This window comes from Lissotriton helveticus, chromosome 7, assembly GCF_964261635.1.
Source record: "Lissotriton helveticus chromosome 7, aLisHel1.1, whole genome shotgun sequence".
Lineage (NCBI taxonomy): Eukaryota > Metazoa > Chordata > Amphibia > Caudata > Salamandridae > Lissotriton > Lissotriton helveticus.
The window spans coordinates 1,023,703,684-1,023,728,129 of record NC_136068.1 but is presented as its reverse complement, the minus strand read 5'-3'; positions in this window follow the sequence as shown (position 1 = coordinate 1,023,728,129).

Below are 24,446 nucleotides of genomic sequence, written 5' to 3'. Positions count from 1 at the left end.
GCAGATGAATAAATGGGATTACTGGAAGAGTGAAGACAGATTGGCCAAGTTCTTCATTCCTTGGATTACCTTAGATACTTCACATGCCCGTAGAAATAATCTGACATGCAAGGTGTCAGAAGTCGAGAAAAGGTTCATAGGGCAGGTGGATGATCGTTACAGGAGACAAAAGATTTTGAAAAAATCAGGACAAGGGAAATTAGATTGGACCGAGGAAGAGAAGTCACATAAGAGAAAGGGTAGTAGTGGTCCAATAGCTTTAGATAAAGCGCAGAAAGGAAAGTTATGTCTTCACCGAGCCAAAACGTATTATGAAAATGTATACGTGGGTGAAGTTGACTGTGAACATGCTTTTAATTTAGAGTACTACACTAAGGATTTCCTGAAGGGAATGCAAGTAATTCCAAATGTGTATTTTGTATGTGGAAGAAACGCTTACGTGAGACTACCTGACAACTGGTATGGATCATGTTACTTGGCAATTGTCTTCCCCAAAATATATCATGCACAAGACTTATTGATCATTGAGGGCCAGACATCATCGAGGGGAAGGAGAGATTTAGGCGATGCAGAAATGGTTGGAGATGTCTTTGGAGCTATGTTCCCTCTTTTGGGAATAATCCTTAATGATGTTAAAATTAGACGACTGGCAACAGTTGTCGACAGGTTGTCTGCCAGCACTGCTCAGTCCTTAATGCTGGTAGAAGGAGAGATGCAATCGATAAGGGCTATGGTTCTTCAAAATCGGCTTGCATTAGATGTCTTATTAGCAAAAGAGGGCGGAGTCTGTAAGGCTTTGAAGGTTCAGGAATGTTGCACTTACATTCCAGACCTTTCAAAACCCCTTGAGAAAGTTATTAAGAACATAACTAATATACACAAAGAGATCGAAGACTTGAGTAGAGAAAATGTCTGGGAAAAGGTGGGCCATGGAATGAGTACAGTTGGAGGGTGGTTTTCCACCTTAGGCAAAAGCTTTATTTGGTATATCCTAAAGCCTATCATCATAATATTGATCTGTGGGATAATATTGTGGGGATTGGTGAGGGTATTCAAATGGTACAGAGCAAGAAGGTCAGAAAGGGCCCAAAGAGAACAGTTGCAGAGATTGGCTGCCATACAAGATAATCAGTACAGGAGCCTGAGAGCTCTGGAAGCACAGAGAATGCCAGCAATAACTGCAGTTTAAATGTTAGTGATGACCCCGAGAGGTCATCAAAGGGGGGAACTGAGAGAGCGCAAACTGATATAAATGTATGAGTACATCACACTTACCTATAGTAAGCACAAGTCATGATGAGAAATGCCATGAGTGCTAATAGTATCTGAAATTATATTCTAAATGTATAGCTAATATAGAGATTTAAGTAGAAGTGGAACTAATACAGAAATGTGTGACATTATATGATTTTATTAGACGTGATTATTTTGAATCTATGTCGTGTAGCTGTTAACATATAAGATGGTCTGTGGTAAAACGCAGAACGTGGTAGGCCTCAGGGCCAGAGCTGGAGCTAAAAGGGAAGGTGTTTCTTTTCACGACACAGATTGTTTAACGTTTTTGGTCATTGCATTAATGGGCCGTGATTTAGAGTAATGTTTTCTAAATAATAGAATAAGAGTTTAACATGCTTTAATTAAATGAAGAATTTGAATGCTATAATCATAATGTGAAATATTGTAGGCCTGAAATGTTTTAGCAGTGATTTACACGTACATGTCTGGGCTGAGAAATGTTGCAAGCCTTTTTAGAAGTCTATGAGAGTTGGGTTCTTGGCGGCAGATATCTGTCTGCAACAGGAAAGGGGGGATCCAATTATAAGTGAATGAATAGAGGTCTGTTCAGTAGACGGCCCAGACATGGAGGAGGGTTCTGGAATGTTTAAGGGGTATCAGCGGGCCGGAGAAGAGACTGAGAAGCAAGGTCAACTCTAACGTCTGAGGCCCAATACAAAGCATCATGGAAAAAGCCTGAAGTTGCACCACGTGAGAGGCGTTTCGCAAGGGGCGTCTCAAATGTTGTTGACTGTTTTGTATTAGGGACAGCACCCCTGGGTGGAGTTAGAGCAGAGACCTGAGGACCCTTTAGAGAGCGGATGGGTAGGCAGTGAGGGGTCATGACTGGAGAACTTTAGGTTTTCACCAAGAGACTTAGAGTGGGTGACTTCCCTTGGGGGTCATTCATTGCTGACACCTTTGTTAGGTTGGGATTTGGTTAAGTAGGGATACCATCTAGAACAGGGTAGGGACGCCTAACCTGTGTTTGTTTTCCTCCAACCTAAATGAAGGAGAGATATGCGTCTATGCTGATAGCTTTGCTATTTTTAGAACTTGTGTTAGTGATTTCTGTTGCTCGTCTGAGGGCTTTTCGAGAGCACATGTATGTAATTGGACCTGTGTATCTCGTGAATCTCATTCTGAGATGCTTGTATTTGCAGCTCATTATATCTTTACAATAAACTTTTGAAACCTAGAAGTTGTCCGTGATCTTTGAGAGTAGAGTCCTTTCTTGGGTGAACTAATTTGCAGATAGGTGTACTGTTTCCTTCCAAGACAGGCAATAAAGGTTCAGTCGACCAGATCGAGGTTTGGATCAATAGATATAAGGTATCGATCAAAATCTCGCCCTTTCACAGTCTAATAGGCTCAAAACGTAATACTCACTAATCGCTCCAGTATTAACTAACAATCTCCAGTGATAGCTTGTGCCAGCCCCACTGCCTTAACTAGCATTTTTTCAGTGGATGGAGTGGGTACCAGGACCAGTCATCACCAGCAAATAGAAGCAGACAGATGGATAGCATGCTATGTTTGTTAACAGATGATTGATGGATTGATTCAACACGTTTGTATAGCACCCATTTCCAAAGGAGTCTCTTTGTGCTGATGTTTTCCACTACCTAACCAAACAGTTAAATCTCCAGTTTCCTTCTGAACTCCTATAGTGAGGAAAAGCATTTTAGGTAAGGTATTCCACAAGCTGGGACCGTGCACAGTGAAAGATCGACCACCCCATGATGTAAAAAAGCCAAAGAAATTGTAGTAAGTTTTCTGCTACATAATTCCTAGAATATGAGAAAACTTAGCTCAGAGGTGGAATGATGCTAGTTGGCGAAGACATCTGGAGACCAAGCAAAGGATCTTACATTTAATTCAATCAACGATTAGCAGCAAAGCAGGTGTCAACAGGCTACTAACACATGATCTTTTTTGAGAATGCCAAAGACAGTATTAACAGAGTCAGTTTGAACTTCCTGCAGTTTATCCAAGAGATCTTTAGGAAGTCCCACATATAGGACATTGAAATATACCAGTATCACATCCACTACTGCTCTCGACACCAAGGCGCGGTTCTTGACAGAGAAGATGGGGCAGTGGTTTCAGCTTCTTGATGTGGTGGAACAGCTTCAAGCTAAAATGTTCAATTGGGCTCTGATGGACCCCAATGCAAGGTTTTCAACTTAGCCAGAAGGGTTGAATCGGAGTTCAATGATGTTAGAGATCCCACATGAAAGAAAAAGACACTCTCACCTTATTGCCAAATGCGGTGATTTGAGTCTCTCATCTAGTCATGGAATGCCCTAAGAAAGTTCACAGGTATACATCGGTCTGATCATCATAGGAATGCATGATCAAGAACAGGATATTGTCAACTCAGAGATGTAGAAGGTCCTGAGCCAAATCGGATAAAGGACTATGTAAACATTAAACAGTTCTTTACTTCTCTGCGCCTTCCCTCTTCAATGCCTTTCCTTTTATTTTCCCCGCCGTTTCCTCCATCTTTCTAACTTTTCCCTCTCATTCCCAATTTTAATCTTAATTGTTTTTTTGTTTTTGTTTTACATTCCCCCCTTATTTAATTCAATTTCTAATAGTTTCTTTTATTTGTTAATTTATGTAGCACGAGTTGGTCAGGACCACGGATAGGAGTGGGATGGAGCTTAATGTGAGAGCAGCACCCCAAGAACATTTACTGCTACCAGAGACACTGCTGCCATGTCCCCTGATGTCGGCCCAGTATGACTGCACAGACAATACGTTTTAGCTTCTGCCTGTTGGCTACGCTAGTTGCAACATCGTCCTGCCCAGTTTGGACCTCATGCTGCTGAAGAAGATATTTCTGGTTATTTAATATAGTTGGCTTAAAATCTTGAGTATTTTACATTAAAATGAAAATACTGAACTTTACAAAACTGTATATTCCTGTGCTCGACCAAAGCAGGCCCAAACTAGCCCTGACTCCATCTTGAATCTCAACGCAGCCATGATGTGTGCTTTCATTATTTCTCACATCACACATAGCAAAATGTGCACTAATGAAACGCTCTGTGTCGACATGCTGTTCTCCAAGAACTCGGGGTGAAGCCTTCCTTTTAATTTGTAATTGGTCAAGATCTTTCCTTCATTTGTCTCTATAAAACACATTCATGAATATGCTTGTCATTGGTTTGTGTGTAGCTAGATTTGTACTGTCACTTCCATTAACATACAGTAAATAGGGATTCATTATTATTTTATTTCGTTCAATATTGCTCTATAATGTCCTGTTTGATTGGCTGATTCCTTCAAGATTTAGGTAATTTTATGCTGACTACATGACTTTTGCTGTGCATTTTGATATAAAACACCCCACAAATTGGAGGTGACCCAGTTTGGTCTGCCCCAACCCTTTGAGAGCAGAGCCTTGTCAATCTGTCCCTTGCTTACGACATGAATATTTTTACTTTGAAATGGCAGACTATTTCCCTTTTTTTGATTCATCATGCATTTGGATTAACCATTATTTTGCCTTTTGTACTGCATCCTAAGTATTTAATAAATTTTCATGGTTTTTAACTTTTACTTGTCTTGCGATAACTTATTAAAGTTACTGAAACCTGGGGTGACCAGGCACCCAACCCAGATTTTGTGGTGGCCATTACCACTGGTTATTCGCTTTTCATACTTGACATGCCTTTAAAAAGAGGCAGAGGCCTCGCCCTGATATATCGCAGTGGCCTGAATGCTAACTGCACCCCTGCGGCTTCCACTGACTGTGAAGTGTTCTTTTTTAGCCTAGGTTGCCATAAGCAGCAGACTTTGAAAGGTATACCTTTATATCGCCCACCCGGCACCAAAAACAACTTTGTAAATAACTTTGAGTCACTATTTGAGTATAGCCTCCAGTCCAACAAGTTTTCTAATTTAGGTGATTTCAATTTTCATTTGGAAGCTAAAGAGGATAAAGACACAGAAGCCCTCTTGGAAATGTCATTAGGACTTAATCAACTCATTAAGGACGCTACACACATAGCTGGACATACCCTGGACGACCTCTTCATCAGTAACCCCCACATCACAGGTAAAAAGTTTCTTCCGCTTTGCTGGTCTGATCCCCATGCCATTACCTTCGAGCTTAATACCCCATATAAACTGTACGACCAGTCCAAGCCAGTTGAGTCTACTACTCGTAGAGCCTGGAACAAGCTAGACACTGACACTTTACCCCAACTCTTTGCACACAATCAACCTATCCTCCCTCCAGATGCTGAACTCGCATCCAAGCACTGTTTGAACTGGCTAAACTCCACATTTCCTAATCTAGCTCCTCCAAATCTTACCACTCCAATTGGAAGGAACCCTCTGCTCCATGGGTGACCAAAGTCCTCAGACTCAAACTGTAAGCCTGCCACCATTTTCCAAACTTATTGCACCACTCGCAAAGCAGGAAAAAGATGGTTAGCAGAACTGTCATGTAATAGTTTAGCTCCCCGGGTGAGAGCTCTCCATCGCAACTGAAATGAAAATGGTAGTCCTGGAGAGTGGAACCGCGCGATGGTGCTCCACTGTAGAGAAAAAGGTTTGAAAAAAAAATTGCAGACAGGAATAGCTGAGGCACCAACGAGAAGCAAAACCCCGACTTTATGGAAATCATATCTCTCTCTCTCGTATTTTATTTCTCTGTGTCTTGACTGCTACCTCCTTACCACAATGACTCCTGACAGTGCTGCTCACATACAGATCCAGCACGTTTAAGAAAGACATAAGTGCTTGGCAGGATTGGATAATGTCAAGGTAAGCAGCAAAGAAGGGGCTAGAGGAATTCAATGAACTTATCCATCTGAAATTTGTCTTCTAGGAATGTCCCAACCATCGTAGAGACACGCCATTCACTTTGGCCTACGTACTCTTTCCTTAGATGCTAATGGTGCTTAATTTGGCCATCTTTGGCAGTCTACAGTTCCACCACTGGCTAGAATCTCCCCGCTGCAGCAGTCACCCTGAGAGCTCTCACCGCCGTCCTTGCAGCAGACACCAGTGGCTCTAGAATCATTGCCCTCCCCTCCAGCTCCTAAGTGTTTCATGTCTGATCAGCAGAAAGATTTTCCATCAACTGACAGGCACCTCTGTTGAGCCTTGAGATTGGCACCGTACGCCTGAATCAACGTTATAGAAATGTTGCTAGAGACCACTTCATTGCCTTTATAGACGCAATGCAGGAGTACCCTTTCTTTGGAAAAGTTCTCAAGTTCAGCCGAGCAGGTCACATGCCAGGTCTTTTTAATGTTCCACAAGGGTGTCCACCCCAGTCAATACATGTAGGGGATCTCACACCGGTGCTTTCCTGACTCACCTTGAAGGATTCCTTCTCTTGCTCAATAGTAACATCAGCTTCCATTAGCTTGTAGTTACCGTAGTATCACCCAGAGCTCAGCATGCTGTGTTGTGGTGATGGAAAACGATCCCTCAAATCCGCACTTCAACATATACAATATCAAATTTCATGTAGGTATGCATTCCAACTTGGTTTGATATTGGGACAGATGCTCTCCTAGGAAAGTGTGATTGGAGACGTGCAAGCAGTGCCCTTCATTATTGGTGGACTCTTTAAAGAGCCAACTCTTCACAAGGTGGATGAAGTCAATCAGCTCTCAGTAGTCTATTACCTCCTTGCATGTAATACAGACACTGGTGCCTGCTTTTGGCAATGTGTCCACTGCTTCTGCACAGCATTGCTTGATGATTTCAGGTGGTGCTTTGCGTTGCAGCATTATCTGAAGGAAATGGGGGCAAGTGCAAAGTGACAAACTGGAAGTCATGCTTTCTGCGCCCGTTCACATGTCTGAGGTCAGGTGTACTTGCAGCCCTTCTGATTGGTACAATCCTACTTGTGGATGTGCAACCCTGCTCAATAGTGTATGGTAGATCTCTTTGGAGCAAAACATCAACGTTGCATCTTCTATTTTAGAAGCTTGATTTTCAACAAAGGGTAATAGTGGATCAACAGTTATCCCCTTTGCAGCTTGGCATTCAGTGGGCATGGCACTACTTCTATGCTAAACGGTGTGGAATTTAAGGATCTCAAATAGCGGGATGTGTCGCCTGAATACTCAGGCCCAGCAGAGCACTGCTGCTTTCACATGTGCATTCAGGCTCGATTAGCTGCTTTTCTCATCGCTCACAGTGCAGAGGGATAATCCAGTCCTTGATTCCCCTGCTTTTGTCAGTTGTTTACACAGGTGCTTTGACTACTTTGTTAATGCCAGAGCTTGAGTAGTCCTCAACGCTTGTTCTGGTCCAGGATCACCACAGCTGAAAATTCTGAAGAAAGGCCAGTGTTTATTCGGAGGTTGAAGGTGCACCTGATTTTTGAAAATTTAAGTTAATTGATATAAGAAAAAATCTTTCTAAAAGACACAATGCAAAGAAGACTTTCGGTCTCCATTCACATAGCAACAGTAATAGAGAGAGCGAGGCACAAACCCAGCGCAACTACGCACGCATTTACGTAGGGCCACAGGTCTTTTACCTACAAGGGTGGACGGAGAACCAAAAACAGCACTGACCCAAAAATTCCCATCAGCTGCACATTGGACTGAGCGAGTGAGGGTGGCTGACGCTCTCCAGGGGACTGCCTAGGGTTATCCCTAAGGAAAACTTTGAAACATTTAGTTCAAACTGTGTATTTTAAGCACTATTTGCTAATATATTGGCAAAAAGTCAAAGGTTTTGCAAGCAGTTCTAAAAAGGAATGAATGAGCTATCCCAGCACTTGAGTCTGCCGCAGGGGTCCCGTTTCTCAATATCTGCAAATCATGCAAGCATTGGTGTGAACATTGTGGACCCAAACTCCACAGCATGGAAATATGTTTCTGCCACAGATGAAGCAGCGCCCATCTGATACACAGCTCTCCACTCAAGCAAGTCTCTTTCACAATGTACCCCTACATAGTGACCGATAGTGACATTCCATACACAGTACAAAGGTGTCAATCAATGTTCCCCTGTGATGCCATACAGTTTGTACACTGTATTAACACAGAGAAACCATAAGGCTCTCACGATGCTCCTTTCCCTTGTTTTTCCCTGAGACTGATGACACACTAATGAAATATCCGCAGAGCACGCCTCCTGACCTACAACAGACACAAAAGTTTAGACTGTAAAACACCCATAAAGCTCTCAAAATGCACCAGTGGTGTACATAAACACCCACCCGCTCTAAACTGAGCAAGCAAGCAAAGCCTCTTGCTCACCCCAAATCAGAGTAAAAAACAAACAAATGCAGATTGGTAATTTTTACAACAATCTTCTCATAAATTGCATAAAACATTTTCATGCTCCACTATACACGTCTGGCCATCCCCAGAGGTGTTGTGGGTTCACTCTGCCCAAGAATGCCCTCACATGCACAAACTTTATCAGACTGTGCAAAGTATTTTCTTCTACATTTCACTTATTCCCTTTCCACGTAGATTTCCTCTCATACATTGTGACAGAAAATCTGCTTGGAAGAGGCTTGCAGTGCCCTCTTAAGGTTTTTTGGTCCCCGGGCAAGCCATATTTTGATGGCTCCCTTTCTAGAGAACATTGAATTTATTATGCATTTTCAGCTGATTCAAGCTCTTGAGAAGGTAGATACTATTGAAACATTCATTAAACTTTCAGCAACGGGGGCAACTAAATATAGCTAAAAAACTCAAGCTGACCACAAGCCTCCAGCCGAATAGTACCGAAAGAAAGCCTCAACAAGGGGTGCTAAAGCCGTTTCTTTGACGAGCTTGTATCTTAGACATATTTTTTTGTGTCTGACAAAAACAATATTTTCTGCGTAATTCAGTGTCCAGTTTACTACTTGCCATTGCAGGAAAGATACAGCAAGGGGAACTTGGTGGACGTTGGTTCAAATAGGTACATGGACAAAGTGCTTGAAATTGTATCTTTAATTGCTGAATATTTGTAATCACAAATAAATCCCCCTTCTCTAGTGGCATTCTCGCTGCAACAGTGAAAGCGCTGCTCACAAGCCTTTCTGCACTCCATTTGATGAAATCCAGTAATTGTCTCGTACATTCTGTGCTTCTGCCTTGGCTCGTCCTTCCTCTCTTTCTATTCGTACACTTGTCTATTCAGACAGCTACGTCCAGCTAAGCTAAGTAAAAGAAATTAGAGGGGGTAGGAAATTGGGAAATGGGAGAAGGGCAGTGAGCAGTGAGGCGTGAGAGAGGGGAACTAGAGAGAGAAGGTAGGCAGCGACAGATGCGTAGAAAAAAGAGGTACACGAAGCAAGGGTAAGGGCTTTAAGTGTGGAAAAAAACGGGGGGTGCTCTAAAAGGGGCGTGGCACATTTCTTAAATGGGTGTGGCCTATCCGAGTAGGGGCGTGGTCTGAATTAAGATAACTAGCATTGTGGGCTTAAGAAAATCATGAAGTCGCATCCAGCAAAGGATAATAAAATAGGCAAAAAGGTATATTTATTAAGTATAAGCCATAAAATACCAAACACTTTAAAAAACATGTAAAAATTATTTACATTACTTAGAAATCTATTGAGGATTTCCCAAAACCCTTGAAGATATTCACTGTGTCTATTTTGCTGGGGTTTCTCTCAACAATTTTCTTCAGCAGACCTTCTACCTTTTGACAACCAACTCTTTACATACAGCTTTGCGTCTAATGTTTCAAATGGAGGACCACTGAATTTTACCCATAAGCATGACGAAATGGTCTCTACAAGAAGAGATGCCCTTGTTGGACAAGCAATTAAGTTCATTGACCTGAAACCTCTCTCGCAATCCGCATTACTCGCTGGCAGTGTTTCCATGCAAACTACAAATTTTTTAAGGCTTATGGGGTTTTCTTTCCACCATAATCTTTGAAAAATCGAAAAGCTTGGATAGTATCTCTTGCTGGCAGCTGAAACTCTGAACACAGGTTCTAGATATCTGTTTTCCCATAAAGAATGCATTCATCACCAGAAGGCAAGTTGCCTGCACCTAGCACACTGAAGCTGGCTATAAGTTCTTTCTCAGAATCCGGGGCACATTGTTAATTGATATTTACAGAGAGACTTTGGTAAAACTGATTTTGATTATGGGCAACAGAGTGACTTCTACCGAAAATAGAACCCCCTAGATACCCATTCCGTGGCCCCCCAACAAAACTGCGGTGCTCAGACCCCCACAGACCCCCCCCCCCCCACTTAAAGCCCTGGAGGAACGGCATGCAGCCAGAAACAAAGATACACAGAGGTAGACAGAGGAACGGGTAGTTTGAGAGAAGAGAGGCAACTAGAAAGGTAAGGCTTTTGAATGAGGGTAGGGCTGTAGAGACAGCTAGATATAAGGAACATGGATTGTAGAGAGACGGAGAAGGGCACTGGAGTGAGACAGAGAGAGAGAGATGTGAGTTAGAGCGGTATAGAGACAAATAGAGATGCAGGTAGATAAGTACAGAAGTGAGGGTGAGGTAGTGAGAGAAGTACAGAAAGATACAAGTTAGGGGGTAGGGTAGAGAGTGGAAGAAGATGTGAATGAGGTACAGAACGAAAGGTCAGGTAAAGAGAAATAGGAAGAGTGAGAGGTGAAGGGAAGAAAAGTGAAGTAGAGGTACAAAGATGATGTAGATAAAGAGGGGAGATCTCTTGTTGATGTAGAGGTAGCGAGAGAGGGTGAGATACAGAGAGAAGTGAGGTAGATATAGAGCTGAGATGTAGAGAGACAGGTATGGTAGAGAGGATGATTTTAAAAACTGAAGGAGAGACAGCTGAGAAAAAGAGAACGTATAATAATAATAATAATAATAATCCACATTTGTAAAGCGCACAATCACCCGTTAGGGTCTCTAGGCGCTGGGGGCCGTCGGGAAGATTAAGCAAGCTATTGCCCAGAGTCACATGGTGCTGGACTAACCTGCCGCCGGCGCTGGGGATCGAACCGTGATCCCCAGATTCCAGCATCAGTCGCCCTGGCCGCGGCGCCACACCTTTCCCAATGACAGAGAAGAAGTGGCAATTGTAGACAGAGATATGAGGACGCAGCACCAGGGGTAGAAAGAGATGGACAATGGAGAGGTGGGGAAGCGAATGAACTGCGAGGTGAATTAGGTTATTAAGGGAGCAGTGGGTGAGTTGTTAGTGAGTTGTGAGATAAAGTACCGTATTTTCCGGCGTATAAGACGACCCGGCGTATAAGACGACCCCCTACTTTGCTTGATAAAATGTAGGTTTCATGCTATACTCGCCGTATAAGACTACCCCCACTTCCAGCGCAGTCCAACGCAGTCCTGCATAGCCATTTTGAGAATTTATTTTATTTTATTTTGGCTCGTACTTTGTACGCTTTTGTAACCTGCACACTTATCACTTTTTTCTCCAGGAATGTACCGATTGCTACCTCATGTATTTTGGTTGCTCACTATTGTCACTTTTGATCCATGTAACTTAACGTTTGCTTTTGTAATTTGTTCATTTGTAATTGTTCCTCTTGTATCAATACTGTTCCTACTGTAAAGCGCTCTGACACCTTCGGGTAAAGTCCACGCTATATAAAATCGCATAAACCAGGAGGAGCTTGGCGGGCATCCGTGATGGCCGCGTGAGCACAGCGCTCTCCGGACCCCCGCCACTCCCGGCATGATATCCTGAACATATCCTGATTTCTCACAAGGATTAATGGAGAAGAACCTGGGCTGATCTTAATATTGTTTTCGGATTTTGAATTGGACAAGGGGCACCGAAGCTACGCCGACTCAAACTTTCGGGGCCCGCCTTGGTGACGCGCCCGGGTCTTGGTGAGGCTCTGTTGCCGTGTCTGAGTTGAACAACAGCGGCAGGGGGACTCGACTTAGGGGTCCCCCTCTTAACTTTCGGTTTCGATTCTGACTCGGGCGACGTCTTCCAACGGAGGTGTCTGGCCGGTACTGAGTCCGGCGGAGCGAGATTGCAGTTGAGCCTTTTGTCTGCTCTGTGTCCCTCCGGGCCGGTTCACACCTCGACTTGCCCTCGCTACTGACTTCTGGCTCCGGCGCCCTGTCTTCCTGCGGCCATTTTCACCAGGTCGCGTGGGTCCCGTGGGGACGCGGTCTCCGATATGACTGGCAGGGGGGACCAAGAACGGCGGAAGACCAAGACGCCCCTTCGCGGGGGCCCGGTCCAGTCTAATATCATGGACCGGTACACACAGTCGAAGGTGTCCCCCGGTGCCGCCTTGCCTGGCCCGAGTGCAGTGGGGCACCCTTCGGAGGCTTCGGCGGAGCCGTCCCTGCAGGACATCATGGGCGCCATCTCGGGTATGAGAGAAACCATCGGCCAACAGTATGAAGCTTTGGCCCACAAAATTGACACTGTGGCTATTGATGTGAACCTGATTCGGGCCGACTTATCTAAAACCAATGAGAAGGTGAAGTCATTGGACCTCAAGTCATCTAGCCTCACGGCCGACGTCTCGGAGATACAGACGGAGATCGGCAATCTCAGAAAGGTGAATGATTTCATGACTCAGCGCTTGGAGGATTTTGAAAACAGGGCACGGCGTTGTAATGTACGTGTTATTGGTGTCCCGGAAAATCCTGCTCTGCATTCTGTTGATCTCCTGGTTGAGGACTTGATACAAAACTACCTTTCTCCATCCGGATTGAGCAAATTCTTTGCGGTGGAACGTGCCCATCGTGTTCCGGGTGGCCAGGGCAAGCCGGGCGCCCCGCCGAGGCCCATTGTCGCAAAACTTTTTTATTATAGGGACCGAGACGCTATCCTGCAGGCCTCGAGAGCTAAGGGCCCGGTGGCCTTCGAAAATGCCACAGTGAACTTCTATCCGGACTTCTCACAGCTGGTGCAGAGGCAGCGAATGGGCTTCAGTGGAGTCAAGAAGCGTCTTCGGGACCTGGGTCTGCGATACGCCATGCTTTTTCCCACCAGGCTGCGAGTGGAGTACAATGAACGGACCCTTTTCTTTGATCGACCTGATTCGGTGAATGACTGGCTGGACTCTCTGCCGGATCAGCCTAATTTCGCTGATCCCACCGAGCACCCGGGTGGTGCCGAGGGTGGCGTGGAGAGTTGAACTTGTTAGCTGGGCCCCGGTGTCCGTACCATGTAATTTCTTCCTGGGTTCGGTACATGAGTGATCTGTTTTCTGTGTACTCTCTTCTCCCCTTATTTCTGTCGGGGTGGCGGGTGGGACAGGGCCTTTTCCTCCTCCGGGGTCTTTTTGAAGAATGGGGGTTTTCGGGCGACAGGCACACTGCATGTTGGGGTGGCTTTTTTGTCTACTGCAGGGGTGCAGGGTGGGGGGTGTTTCCTTGGGTGTTGGGGGGGGGTTGTTGGGGCGTTTGTAGTTTGTGTTTTGTTTTTTCAAGGCGATTCTATTTTGCTAATTGTACTTTCAGTGTCATGCTCCTTGGGGGGTGGTTTCTGTGTTGCTTCGTGGGATGGGGGGTAGCGGGTTGAGGTTTATTTCATGGAATGTCAATGGTCTAGGGGATCGTATAAAGCGAGGGGTGGTGTTGCGATGCCTGCGACGTTTGTCTCCCGATATTGTCTTTCTGCAGGAGACACACCTAGTGGGCAATACTGTCACGCGATGAATAGGTGGGGCTATCGTCTTGCTGCGCACTCAGGGTTTACAACGGGTTCTAGGGGGGTGGGCATCCTTGTCCGGGCTTCTCTTCCCCTTGCGATAGATGATGTGATCCTCGATGATCGGGGGCGTTATGCCGTCCTCGTGGGAAGATATGAGGGCAAGACCCTTTCCCTGTTCACCGTCTATGTGCCCCCTGGCCTGCAGACCTCTACCTTCTCTGATTTGGGCCGAGTTTTGTTGGGACTCCCTGATGGTGCTCTTTTCATGGCTGGTGACTTTAATTCTGTTCTCTCTGGTCTGAGTGATCGTTACCCCCCTAGGGATACGCCTTCGACCCATTTATGGCTGGGTGGCTTTTTGGATACCTCTGGTTTGGTGGACTGCTGGAGACTTATGCACCCCACTCAACTTCAGTATACTTTCCACTCTGGGGCCCATGGGAGTTTGTCTAGATTAGATTACTTCCTCATGCCGGCTGAACAGTCGTCGGCTGTCCGTGAGATTAGGCACCTCCCCCGGGGCATCTCGGACCATTCTCCGCTCTGGCTCTGTTTTTTGTTTTTTTCAAAACCAATTTTATTGAGCAAGTAGGCAATAAGAGAGTGGCACCCCACCAATCGGAGGTCACCACCAACATTACAGGTACAGTATATCAGTTAAGTAGCAAATATTCAAGTATGCATTGAAAATAAGCTCGTCATTAATAAACCCCCGAACCCACCCGACCCCACAACCCCCGTCCCCCCCCAACTCCCCACAACTCCCCCCCACCCCACCCCCCATGCACGTGTACATACAGCAGCGGATTAAGGGCACAGGTGTAGTGCTACATGAGTGTCACAGAGTCAGGCCTAGTACATCCATTCAATCAGACGTCTTCTTCTCGCTCCACGGGGGGATCCAGAGACAGACCCCGGTATTCGGCCCACCGCTTCCAAATTTTGTAGTGTTTGCGAGGGCAGCCCCTCGCCTCAAAGATCGGCCTCTCAAGGCCCATGAAATAGTCCAGGCCCGCCTTCCACGCCGACAGGGGAGGGGCCCTCACACTCTTCCACGCCTGTGCTAGGTCTCGCTTGGCCACAACAAGCCCCAAAAGCAGCAAATGTCGCTTGTAGACGTTCCCGCCAATACCCTCCATAATATGCAGCAACCCCAACCGATGGGTGCGGGGAAGGTCCCAGCCCAGGACTTCAGATAGACAGCCCCATACGCCTCTCCAAAAGCCAGACAATCTGCCACACAACCACACAGTATGCAACAGGGATCCAGGCACCGTCCCGCAACGCAGACATTCTGGGGACGCAATCAGCCCAGCTCTCCACAGTCGTTCGCGGGTGTAGTAGGCCCGGTGCAAGTACTTAAATTGGATGAGCCGGAGCCGTATAGCAATGGCGGCCCCACGAGGGGATTCCAGTGCTTCTCTCCAATCGTCTTCATCTAGGGGCCCCACGTCCACCTCCCAAGCAGCCCGAAGAGAGTGTAGGGTAGAGGAGCAATGGATAACTAGCGTCTGGTATATCCGGGATACCTTCCTATCTCCCAGGTCTCCCATGAAGACCTTCGCCTCGACAGGACTGAACTCAGGCAGGGAGTCCAGGTTAGCAATACTCTGGGTGAGGGCATGACGCAGTTGCAAATAACGGAAAAACTGAGACTGAGGCATTTGGAACTCCGTACGCAGTTCCTCGAATGATTTGAGGGTAGTGCCGGACATGACCTGGCCCAGTAGCGAGATACCTATCGCCTCCCAGCCCTCAAAGCCTGCCAGGGCCGCGAGCTCCGGGAGCTGGCCATTATGCCAGAGCGGCGTCTCCGCCGTCAGTTTGCCCCACCAGCCCATGCGACGGAGGGTCTGTCTCCACACCGCAAAAACCACTCTGGTAACCGACGGCAGTGCACGACGCAGACGAGCTGAGTATAAAATGGTGTGCAGCGTGTGATCGCCCATGAGCGACCGCTCCAATGCATACGCCGGATCCCCCCTGTCACCATACCACCACTCATTAAGAACAAGTAGTTGGGAAGCCTGGTAGTACGAGAGGAGATCAGAGGTGGCCAGGCCCCCGCAATAGGTGGACAGGAAGCACGTTTTCAACGCCACCCTGGCCGCCCCACCGGCCCACAAAAAGCGACCCAGCGTCGAGTTGACTTGGCGAAACCATTGCAGACCGATAGGGTAGGGGAAGTTTTGTAGCCGGTATAGCAGCCGAGGAAGCGCCACCATTTTGAAGATGGCCGACCTCCCAAAGATAGTGAGGGGCATTCTGGACCAAGTCTTGACATCGGCTTGGACCCGTTCCCAAACCGGTAGGACGCCCCGATCCCACGCTATGGTGCGTGATTCCGAGAGATAGACGCCAAGGTATTTCAGCCCATCCGTCGCAACTCGTAGTCCTGCAGCCCAGGGGTCCACCACAACTCCGCTACCCAGCACCCATAGAGTGGACTTGCGAAGGTTGAGCCGAAGGCCGGAGATCTCGCCAAAGATGCGCATGACCTCCAGTACCCGGGGACCCGAGCGCTGCAGGTCGGTAATGAAAAAGAGAATATCGTCTGCATATAATGCAATTCTATCCGCCAGGTCCCCACCCCACTCAAACCCGCGTATCTGGGCATCTGCTCGCACCCGGGATGCCAAAGGCTCCATCGCCAGGGCAAACAGGTATGGGGACAGCGGGCAGCCCTGTCGGGTACGCTCTGGCTCTGTTTTGATGTGGGGGTGGAGGCGGCGGGCCGGGTGGCTCCTATCAACCCTTGGTACCTGACCTCCCCTGAGACCCGTGGTCAATTGATTAAGTCCCTGGACAAGTACTTTCTGGAAAACGAGGGGTCTGTCTCTTCTGCGGTGTCCCTATGGGAGGCTTTTAAGACAGTCATTTGTGGGCAGGCCCTGTCCCTTATTGCTGAAACCAAAAAGGCAAGGAATCGGGAGGTGGTGGATCTTGAGATGGAAATACTTGAGATGGAGGCTGACCTGGAATCGGGTGTCACTCGTGCCAAACTCCATGCCCTGGGTCTGAAGCATTTTGCCTATAAGTCTCTGGTCACAGATGCGGCCAAACTGATGTTTAGGGAGCAACAGGGTCGTCTGTATGATGTTGGGGACAAAGCGGGTAAGTTGCTTGCCTGGTTGGACAAAAAAAAGAGGGCGAATCGAGTGGTGCCTGTGATTCAGACTTTGAATGGTGTGCGGGTAACGGACCCGGTTGGAATAGTGGAATGTTTTGCGGACTATTTTCGTGCGGTTTACTCCCCAGTGTCGTTAAGGGATGAAAACGACTCTCGCCTCTTGCTGCGCGACATAGCTTTGCCCTGCCTCTCCGACCTGGAGCGGTCCTCCATGGAGGCCCCGTTCTCTACGGATGAAATCGCAACTGCTATTCGCTCTCTCCGTTCGGGCAAGGCTTTGGGCCCCAACGGTTTGCCAATCGAGTTATACAAACTACGCCCTGATCGGATTGCGCCCTATCTTCGAACGATGTTTTCGGAGTCCCGTGAGCGGGGTGTTCTCCCTTATGACCAGCGTCTGGCCACGATTGTGCTAATTCCTAAAGATGGTAAGCCCCGGGATCTTTGTTCGTCATATAGACCCATCTCCCTGTTGAATGTCGAGCCTAAGGTTCTTGCCAAGGTCCTGGCTACTCGCCTCCTAACGGTCATTAGTGACTTGATTCATCCGGACCAATCCGGATTTATCCCGCACCGTAACACAGCTCTTAATCTGCGTCGCCTTCATGGAGTCATCGCGAGGGCGGGGCTTCTGACGGAGCCAGCCATTTTGGCTTCGTTGGATGCCTCGATGGCCTTCGACACGATAGAGTGGCCCTACCTTTGGGCGGCTCTTGAGAAGTTTGGTTTTGGCCCGGGATTCATCGGGTGGGTGAAGCTGCTGTATACCGACCCCTTGGCACAGGTCGTGGTTAACGGTCGAGTGTCGGCTCCCTTTCCCCTTGGTAGGGGGACCAGACAGGGGTGCCCCTTGTCTCCACTACTTTTTGCTCTCGCGTTGGAGCCGCTGACTGCGTGGCTTCGTTGGGAACCTTCTCTCAGGGGTATACGTTGGTCCCCGGATTTTGAGGACCGTGTTTCGCTTTATGCGGATGACATTCTTCTTTATCTTACTTCCCCACGTAAATCTTTGAATGTCCTGTTTGACGTTCTCGCCTCATTTGGAAAGAATTCTGGTTTGGTTATAAACTGGGCTAAATCCTGCGTCTATGCTATTTCGGGCGATCTGCCTCCGTTGCCGACTAGATTTCCCTTCCAGGTTGTTCAGTCCGGTTTCAAATACTTGGGGGTTTTTATTACATTGGATTCGTCGCTCCGATTTGAACGTAATCTCCTTCCCCCGCTTCATAGATTGAGGCTGGACGTTGCTCGCTGGCGTAAATTACCCTTGTCGCCGCTGGGCAGGGCCGCCCTTTTCAAGATGATGTCCTTGCCGCGATTCCTTTACACGCTCCAGAATAGCTATGACGATATCCCCGCTACTTATTTCCGAGAGGTCGAGAGTCTGCAAAGGCAACTGATTTGGGACGGGCGCCCACGTATTGCACTTGCGAAGCTCACCATCCCTTGGTATGACGGGGGCATAGCACTTCCTGATATCAGAAGATATCATTGGGCTACGCAACTGTCTGCCATTAACCATTCGATGTATTCCCCGGGTCTGGCTCCGGCCTTTGAAATGGACAGACTCCAGCTACCGGGTGGTGACTTTAATAGAGCGCTTTATTCTAGGTCGGCTGGGCGCCACCTTACGGGACCGACTAGGATCGCGGTTCGTGTGTGGCGCGCTGCGAACGTGAGCTTAGGGTGGGATGATCGAGTGACGCTGGCGACTCCGCTTTTCGCGTCTGAGCTTTTGGGATGTCTTTGGACAACAAAGGGGTTTGACCGCTGGGACATGATTGGGATCTGTAGAGTGGGTGACGTGTGTGCGAATGGAACGGTGAAGTCCTTCGAGGCCCTTCGGAATGATTATGACCTGAGTGATAGGGAATTTTTTAGATATTTACAGGTCCGTCATGCCCTCACTTCTGTTCTGACTTCTGGTACCGCAGTCCCCGAGTCCTCCCCCCTCGAAGATCGTATCCTGGATGGTCATATCCCTGATAGCACTATCTCCTTGATTTATAAGAAGCTTATTCACAATCGCACGGACTTGCTCGTTCGACTTCGGGAGGCATGGCGTTCCTGAACTTTCGTATACTGTCCTTTGGTTTGATTGACCTCCCCGCTGTCCCCCCCGCCTTGACTTAGCCTACTGATTGTGACTTTGTATTCCTGCTTAGTGAAGCTTCCCCCCCCCCTCCAGGGCTGACTCTCTGTGTATTATTCCTTCGCCTTGTTTTTGTTGTTTGTTGTTTTTGGTGTGCTTTAAAATAAGAAAAATGTTTTATCCTGTTCCATATTGTGGGCGACATTTTGTATCCGGATTGTGCCTGACCGCCAAAGTGGCGACCACTGTTTTATACCGTGATATGCTCCGATCTTAGCGGCCAGCCCGTGCGGTTGTAGGCCCATCTCTGTACACATGCTTTTGTTGCTCAATAAAAGTAAAAAAATAAATAAAAAATCGCATAAACCTTTTAGTGCATGATTGACGCCTGCGCTAGTGATGTACCAATATCCCCCACAGCCCCAGCGGTGCGAGGGGAGGGGGAGCTCCGGCACTGGCCACGGACGGCAGATTAGAGCCCCTGGCTGGGTCCGAAGCGTGGGGCGGGAAATGGTGCAGCTTAAACACAAGATGAACACAAGATCAGCCCCTCGCCAGCCCCTCGCCAGCCAGTGCGGCCAATAAAACGCATGAAAACATACCGTCAAATTTGGCACCCGGCGTATAAGACGACCCCCGACTTTCCAGAACATTTTAAGGGGTTAAAAAGTCGTCTTATACGCCGGAAAATACGGTAATGAGGTATTGAGAGAGGTGACCAAGACAGTGGTGAGTTGAAGAGAGAGGTAGGGTTGCAATAGATATGGAGAGAGATAGGGAACAGAAACATTTGGTGGACACAGAGGCGAAGTAGATGACGTGTTACAGAGATGAAGAAAAGTGAAGTGAGAGGGATGAGAAAAGTCAAGAGATGGGGTAATGAGGTAGACATACAGAGGTAGGTATAGATAAAACCATGGTTGTGATAGAGAGAGAGGTGAGGTAGACAGGCAAGGTAGAGGGAGTTGAGACAGTGAGGAGTAGAGATGGGAAGAAAGAGTCAGTGGGAAAGAGAGAGGAGTGAGTTAGAAGCGGTGAAATGAAGTAAAGAGAGAGATGTGAGGCATAGAAATAGATAGAGGGTACATCGAAAAGTCAGCTATAGATATATATAATCATCTTTATTCACAGTCATTAAAAAATAAATCACAGAAATACAGTTTATCTAAAATGGGCTAAAATATGATATAATCCGTGGAAAGTACTTAGCCTAGTATGCAATCCTCATTGAAGTACTCAGTCCCCCCTTGTTATTCGTAGTTTTAAAGCTGCTCTTAAAAAATAAAGGGTAAAAACATCAGTTGACATTTTTAAAAACAGCGAAGCTACCCGAGCCTGCCTGAATCTAGCTTGTCTTAACAGCTCTTTCAGAAACAGTTTCCTGGGGTAGGCATAGTACGGGTATAGTAAAACTAGGTTAAGTGTGTCCTGCGGAGACTTCATGTCGCAGCCGCAGGGCCCTCTCTCTTCTGAGTTTATAAAAAAACCTGCCGGTGCTGCCAATAAGTGGTGGATATAATTTAGTCTAAAACGGGTTACCAAAAAACGATCATGGGCATTAGTCATAAATGTTAGGTAAGGTTCTATGCCCTGTGACGTTTTAACTAAAATATAATCTCTCACCGAATGTTTCCCCAGTTCAACAGTTTCGCGGTGTGCCATCGCAAACATTGGGTACAGTGATTTAATTTCCCTTATATCTTTTAACTTTATTGTCTCAGGCTTGTCAAATAAGTCTACGCGCCCTAGGTTGACAAAGGAGTCCCTGACGTATTTCAGCCATGGAATTTTCCGCGCATGCTCCAGGGCGAGACAATCCCGTACTACCAACCTTGTCAGGCCCACTTCTTCATTGGTCGAGATCTTTAACCAAAATACTAAAGGCTTCACTCCTATACTATCTGAAATTTACCTAACACCCAGCTCCTCATGTATACAATGTGCTGGCGTGCTCTGTGGGACTTTCAGCATCTGCCTTAAATATTTATTCTCAACTCTTTGCAGGGTAGTAGGTTTAACAAACCCCCACACCTCACTGCCGTACAGGACTTTGGCACAACAAACTGCTTTTTCCATTTTAAAATCACACCGGGGTCCAGTACCCAAGCCTCTGGGCATAATTTGCAATTGAGCCCGTGGATCTATTCAAAGTTATACACTTATCCTCTATAAGATGTTTAAAATTCAGGCGGTTATCAAAACACACACCCAAATAGGCGAAAGCTGGGACTTTACCCAGGGTGTATGAGCTTATAGAGTAATTTTATTTTTTGCAGGGCTTCTTCCCCATCTCCATAATGTATTATTTTGTAAGATTCGGGGACATGTCCAGATGTTCCATGAATTTTACAAAGCCGTCTATTATGCGCCGTAAGCTGTGTGGAGTGCGGGCCAAAAGCACTGCGTTGTCTGTGTATAGCAGCACAGGGACTGTTCTACCCCCTATTCTGGGTATATCAGCCTCAATGTTCTGCAGGGTAGCTTCTAGCCCATTAATGTAGATGGTAAACATGAATGGAACTAAGATAGACCCTTGTCTCACCCCGCTAGAACAGTTAAAAAGCCCTGTGACTTCCCCCTTCTTTGTGTATCTTACAGCTGCTGTCGTGTTGGTATGCAATGAGTGTAGGATATTTATTACAGCTAAATCTACTCCAAGGTCCCTTATTAGAGCCCACAACTTGCTGCGATTCACGTGATCAAAAGCCGCTGTGAGGTCCATCAAGGCTAAGTATAGTGCCCCGTCCTTTGCTATGGTATATTTAGCAATAATAAGATACAGGTTAAGACACTGATCTAAAGTGGATTTTCCAGGACGAAACCCGTATTGCACATCCGTGATAATTTGTGTCTCCTCTGCCCAATCTATCAACCTATTTAGAAGGACCTGCCCCAGGACCTTAGCTGCAACATCTATCAGCAATATTGGCCGGTAACACTGTGGGCTATCCCTAGTCCCCTTCTTGAAAATCGGGACGATAATAGCAGAGGACTAAGAATCTGGGATATTTGTTTTTACTGCCGCATTCAATACCCTTGTTAAGAGAGGGGCCCAGACCTCGATGTTGGACCTAAAGAGGTCAGGTGGGATCCCATCCCACCCCGGAGCCTTATTCCTCGTAAGACCCTCTACTCCTGATGTTAATTCTTCCAACGTGAAGATAACAGGAGTGCAACCTAGTGGTATATTTGCGGTTTGCTGATGATTCTGGGTCGCAAGGTGGTTATACAGTCCCTGAAAGTGCTCTTCCCATTGATCTGGGAGGATGTTATTACTTAGCCCCGGCTTGTTTGGATCAGAGAAACAAGGATTAATAATTACATTCCAGAAGCGAGAAGAGTTCTTAGATTCTGCCGCCTCTGAGAGTTCTTCCCAAGTGGTGCATTGTAATTCCCTCTTTCTTCCTTTGACCGCTACTTTGTAGCTTGCGTGACAAGCATCCACCAGAGCACTATCTCTGGGTTTCTGTTTAAGAGCTCCTGGAAGTTTTCTCAGGGCCCCGAACATTGACTGTCAAACCACCTTGGAGCATCCCTACTGGGCCCTTTTAACGGGACCTTCAGTATGTTAGCTACCAGGTGTGCGATGTTCTTAAAGGCCTCTATTATTTCCTCGCTATCCGCCCCTAGATCTAGGCACGTCAATATATCCTGCTGTCCTTTGTCAAATAGAGAGGCATTAAAAGAGCCTCTGTCGACCTGGGCCCATCTGAGCCTTCTACCCTGGTCCGTGCTAACGACTTCCATGCACCCCGCCTGTTTTTCCAACACTCATAGCTGTGACTGCATCCCAAGCACTAAGGTAAGTGGGTTATGATCACTGTAGGCACTATGTTCAATATCAAATCTTAATATATCCCTCCTTAATAGGGGCGTAACAAAAATAAAATCAATGAATGAATGACAACCTCTCCCTTTATAGGTGGGGGGATCAGGCTATTCTTTTTGTTAAAAGACATATCTATCGTGTGAATTAAGCCAAATGAGTGTAGTATGTCAGAGAGTTCTCTTCCCACCTGAGTGTGCTCCATGTGAGGTCCTTTCCTTAGTGGGCAAGATAGCCAATCCTCCTGTGCCACCCTCAATTGAGGGCAGCGATGACAATTAAAATCCTCAGCTAATAACAGTTGTGATTGACCCATCCCCTTCCCTCGTGTCTTATGTTGCCAGGGTGACCGTCCTCAGCTCCTCAGAAGCAGTCGCTCCCCACGCTGATCCCTGCTCTAAATTGTGGTATCGTAGCGCTATACTGCCAGACTGCTGAATAATTTGTGCCTGTTTAGACTACTATCGTAGCGCTATACTGCCAGACTGCCCAATTATTTGTGCCTGATTGTACAGTTTTCGTGGCGCTGGACTGCTAGACTGTTGTTTAATTGATATTGCATTGTGTGTTGCTCGCTTGTCTGCTTGCGTTGTTGGTGCCTGATTGTGCCGGTACCGCTTGCCCATTTCTTAGCGTTTGTTGAGGCTGTGCCCCAATCTCGTCCTGCTTCGCTTTTGGCTTGCTGCCATTTTGTTGTTTGTTATTGTGCTTCCCAGCCCGGCTCTCCACCCCGCTCCCGCCTCCCAGCTGCTCCTCCCTTCCACTGTAAGGTTAGGCTCTACCCTCTCGACCCAGCGCTGTGACCGTCCTGAGCTCCTCAGAAGCGGTCGCTCCCCACGCTGCTCCCTGCTCTAAATTGTGGTATTGTAGCGCTATACTGCCAGACTGCTGAATAATTTGTGCCTGTTTAGACTACTATCGTAGCGCTATACTGCCAGACTGCCCAATTATTTGTGCCTGATTGTACAGTTTTCGTGGCGCTGGACTGCTAGACTGTTGTTTAATTGATATTGCATTGTGTGTTGCTCGCTTGCCTGCTTGCGTTGTTGGTGCCTGATTGTGCCGGTACCGCTTGCCCATTTCTTAGCGTTTGTTGAGGCTGTGCCCCAATCTCGTCCTGCTTCGCTTTTGGCTTGCTGCCATTCTGTTGTTTGTTATTTTGCCTCCCAGCCCGGCTCTCCACCCCGCTCCCGCCTCCCAGCTGCTCCTCCCTCGCTCCGCCCCCCTCCACCATCCACATATGAGAGATGCATTTGCGCGCAGCGGACGCGCCCCAAGCGCGGCGAAGGTGCGCCAAAGGTAAGCCCGTCTACGCCCGTCCACGCCTGGACTGCGCCCAGCGCCAGACCCCCTGGCCCCCGAAAAATCCTCTCCACCCGCATAACGTACGACGCTGCAACCCTCTTAGCCCTTAACCTTGGCCGACCACCAAACTGCCACCAAGCCGCCCCAGGCCACACCCATGGATCCTTCACCTGCCACTCCTGCAAGTTCGACTGCATTAAGACCCACACCAAATCCACAAACTCCAAACAGAGCTCCAACACTAACCACCTGA